This window comes from Patagioenas fasciata, chromosome Z (assembly GCF_037038585.1).
Source record: "Patagioenas fasciata isolate bPatFas1 chromosome Z, bPatFas1.hap1, whole genome shotgun sequence".
Classification (NCBI taxonomy): Eukaryota; Metazoa; Chordata; class Aves; order Columbiformes; family Columbidae; genus Patagioenas; species Patagioenas fasciata.
The window spans coordinates 46758648-46763548 of NC_092560.1; positions in this window are offsets into that span (position 1 = coordinate 46758648).

The following is a 4901-nucleotide window of genomic DNA, read 5'->3' on the forward strand; positions in this document are numbered from 1 at the left end:
TGAAAGTACAAAATGCTCTCACTTCGAAAATGTTGACTAATTCCAGAAGTGATTCTCAAGATTCATATAATTACCTGCTTTCAAGAAAAAAAAAAACCAGGGGCAGTATTCCTACTTACAGTATCACAAACAGGAGTTGAAAGACAACAAAACTGAGATGCCACCAAGTAGTAGAGAATTAAACAAAGTGCAGGCAAAGCAAGTTGATAGGCAGCATATTGCCAGCAGGGGTAAAATAACCCCAGCCAAGGCATGGGCTCTTGCCTGCTTCACTTCTGCTGACAGAGGAGGTAGACATGAGAGGAGATGCAGGAGTTCTCCCCCAGCCTGGAGAGCTACAACTCCGCTTGAGTCAACATGCAAGGTGTCATCCATATCTTGAGTAAAAAATAGGAATAGCCAAAGCCAGCTGGTTCTCTACCAGTGGACCCTGGGGTCATGTGTTCTTCTATCAGAGACTGACCCTTACACTGACCCAGCACTCAGTTTTGCCTGCATCCCAGTAAACCTAGAGCAACTTTTGCTTGCCAGCATTCCCATTTCAAGACTCTAGAGGGTAGTCGTAGTAATGTATTACATAGCCTGCTCTAAATGTATTGTTATTATTTCATTTTTTGCACAGAAATATAAAAACCCTTTTAAGTATTAAAAACATTATTTATATAAAAAGAAAGGTAATGGCTAGCCTAGATGACTTATCATTTTTCTAATTTGCATTGAAAGTAACAGTCAAGCTTTCAATATATTACTCTTCCTGCAGTACTCACTACAGTTCGAGCTACCATTCATCAATGCTTCCAAATTACTGGGAAGGTTGTAGCTAATCATCCATTTGCTTATATTTTTCAGCAGCCATGCCAAGATCATAAGTTGAAAAAAGTCCCTTAAAACTACAGAACATGCTGCAACTAGTGGAAATTTTTCGGAAATCAGAGTTTAATTATCAGCTAAGAGATTGCAGTACAGACTATGTGCCAAAAGGAACCTCACATTTGAGTGTAATTGATGATGTGCTGAAGGACAGTTGACAAATCATCTCTGAGGAACAATTTCCCTTCTACTGAAGTCTATTATAGCACAGGAAGGCATTTGAAGAATCCATTCCTTGCTCAGTCCAGTTTATGTAGTGGCAAAATTAAACTTCACCATGTATTTTTGAAACCCCAAAAATGCAGACCAGGCTTTAAGGGTGAGGCACGTTGATCACATGTCTGTTTACCCCAGGGCTCTCTGCTCCACCAGTCTGCACAAATATTTGCACATTGTGAAAGGTTGCTTACAGATGATAGCTCAATCAGTGCAGGTGTCACTCTCAGGCAATGTCATCCAATGTGTGGGAAGGCTTGTGTGTCTCTTCTGAGCGTATTTCTGTCCTCTGGCAGCATTCCTTCTGACAAACACGGAGGAGACATCTCACAGGCTTCTCTCTCAATGAGTCTGTCCCACCTCTGCTCATCTTCTTACCAAGAAAGGCACAGGGGGCAGAAGAGAAGCCCTTCTTACAATGTTGTATTGTGAAGGGCTGCACAACCAACATTTTCCAAAGAATGAGAGGTTAAAACTTGAGTTCCCATAATTGTGTCCTGAATGAGACCTGTAGATGGGTAAATATACAACATTTAGATTTTTGATGGTGTAGATAGAGGTGTGTCAAGATTTTCAAATGCGTATGGGTGTTCAGTTCCTCTTGATAATGCACAGATATAAGCAGCAGGATGTTACTGAAAATTCTACTGCCTGTCTGTCTGGATGTTTAGCTGCTAAGTACCTTTAAATTCTGGTTCTTAAGAACTAAAGCTAAAATCCTAGCTCTATTTGAATCTGTGACAAATTCCCATTGACTTCCACAGTGAGGATTTAATCTCAAATCTGTATTCAAGCATCTAAATAAGTAGTCTGGTTTATTCAGTATTTAAATGCTTAACAGATCTCATATTTATGCAAATATGGGTCCTGTAGCCAAAGTGTAAACTTTGAAGTTTAACTTCGGACACATATTTTTAGAAATCTTGCCTCTAATTGTACATATGATCCTCTTCATTGTATTGCTCACTTTGAAGATATACAATGCACAAATGAAGACTAGACTACCATCTTTGAAAATAAAAATACGCTCAAAATGCTATGTGTTGTACACCTGGGTATGCCATTCTTTAAAAGGGTAATGTATGATAGAGAAAAACATGTGCTGCAGCAAAGTTGCATCTGCAGACCCTTTGAAAGGTCAATTTTAGAACACACAGGGAAGAAAAACAACATGTCTGAGTGCAAGTATAAGAAACTTATCACCTGAATAGCCAGAGTGTTATAGGCCGAATGTGAAAACATGTTGGCAATATTTTTTCTAAATCTGAGGCAGTACAGGAAGACCTGGTTTTATAGCTCAGATCACTTCTTTCCTAAGACAGTAAAACACTTCCACAATTAAAAACAAACAAGCAAAATTATACACAAACAAAACAACTATGGAACACCTGAAACAACCAAGCTACTCTAGTAAATGGTTATTGACATTTGTAAATGAATATTATTTTTTAATAACTGATTTTTAGAATTGCTTTTGGTCTAAGACCTTGCAGTTTCTAGCCAGATGAAATTTTACAGCTGAAATAATTTCTGAAATACAGAGCTTATAACAGGGTCAGTGACACATTCTAAGCTGTAGTCCTTTGATCAGGTTCTACTATAAAGGGAAGTATAAAACTCTCTAAGATTACTGCATTTTCCTTTGTTTACAGTCCTATACAAAACAAAAGCAGACAAACAAAACCACAAAACCAACAACAATGAAACATCAAAGCTAAATTCATTACTGTTGCATTCCTCTTGCAGAGTATTACTAGGTTTTAGAAATTAAATTCTTTTATTAATTTTATTAAGGCAAAGTAAAATCCAAGATTCCCAGGAATAATGCAGATTAACATCATATCTTCAAAAGTCATAAGTAAAGCATCGTTATACCTCAAAAGTCACTCACATTCTAACACAGATTTGTTTTCAATGACGTTGATTTATACTCTTATAAAGCAAAATAATAAATAAAATAAATTGCCCGTATATTTCCAGACCTCAGACAGTATAACATAACTGCTCTAGTTTCACATTTCCAGTGTGAAATATTAAATACATATATCAAAAATATGTTATTTTTCATCTGGAGCAGGAAACCAGTTTCTGAAACTGACAAATTCATTTTATGTAAAATGAATGTTTTTACTTTAGTAAAGAGACCTTTCCTGAGTCCATAACAGTTCTGAAAAAAAAAAAAAAAAATTGCATTCTACTATCCTGCTTTTGTTGGCTTCCCTATAACAGGCACTGAATCTTGCAAATGCAATGACTAGAAGAAGCTCCAAGTTTCTCAAAATCATTGTCCCCTTCTCCTTGCCAGTATTCTCCTCTCTCTCTTTGCTCAAAGGTCATTCTCTTCATGGTACACAGCCACATCGCTGCTAAGTTGATATTCTTCTTGGCTGAAATTCTTAGTAGGAGGTGTTCGTATACATATCTATTTATATATGTATGTGGGTATTTAATCACCTCTAAAAATAATTGTTTATCAAGAAGAATGTTAGGGAATAATAAGAACTACTCAAGTGAGATGCAGAGTTTCTAACATGTAAAAGCATATTCAGTCATTTTAACACACATTTACTGTCTCAACCAGAAGTTTTATTGAAAGCTAGAAACACTGCTTTGCATCCCTGTTTAAAAAAGAGTAAATCTAATTATATGGCATCATTATAACATTAACATAATTTTCAGCTCTTAGAGTGTTTAAACATTCAACCACAAGAAGCTTTCAAAAGAAGGATTCGTACTTGAATACTAAAGAATCTCAGGATACTGCATGAAAAGGCAAGAATGAAAAATAGAGTCTATCTGAGGCTGGACATAAGACAGTTCTGGAAACTTGAACCATATTATCAGCTAAATGCTCTCTCCTGGGTCTTAGTTGAAACCTAGGACAGATCAAATTTTGGTAGCTTTTTTGTGTTGAATTCTTTTTGTTGTCTACACACATTAGCTTTTTCTTACTTGCATTTTAAAACAGTTCTATGTACGGTAATTATATACTAAAAATACACATCTGCAGCAATGTATGCGAGAAGCCTATCAAATAACACCTTTTGGAGTTCTGTGCTTACATTTCCTTCCAATGAGATAATAGTGAATTTTCCTTACACAATACATTCAGAAAGTATTCCGACGAATACAAAGAATAAAAGTTCATACAAGAACATCCCTGTCACAGAACAGTTAGATGTTTTAGCTTGGACTTCATGTTGTTGTGGTTGGTTGGTTGGTTGGTTGGTTTGTTTGTTTGTTTGTTTGTTTGTTTGTTTGTTTGTTTGTTTCTTTCTTTCTTTCTTTCTTTCTTTCTTTCTTTCTTTCAGCCTGATTTCTTTAATTTTAAGAACTAAGGAAAAAATAATCTGAAGCTCATCTAACCTGCTTGTGGAGTCATATATCACAACCATATGATAAGATCATGCAGGCTGTCCCATAACTGACCATTACCATGGCCTAGTTGCCTGGAAGGCTGGTTAATAGCTTTCTGCAGGATGGCAATACACACAGGGAAGTCTTCCAAGTACATATTTGAATTTTTATTTACCACTGCTAAGAAGATAGTGATAGGAAAAAGAAAAAAAAAAAAAGAACATAGAAGAACATTATTTTATTGAGTTTGCTACTTCAGGAAGTACTAGTATTGCCATTAACATAAATGCTTCTTCATGGTAATATTACTTTTGTTATTGCAGATTACTTCCTCAGTTTCAACAGCTCTGCTGCTAGTTGCATTCAAATTCTCAAGTTAGTATGCCTCTTCACAATTGCAAACAGAACTTACAGGAAATTAACTTGTATTTGCAGCATTTCAGTATTAGGAAAGCAGA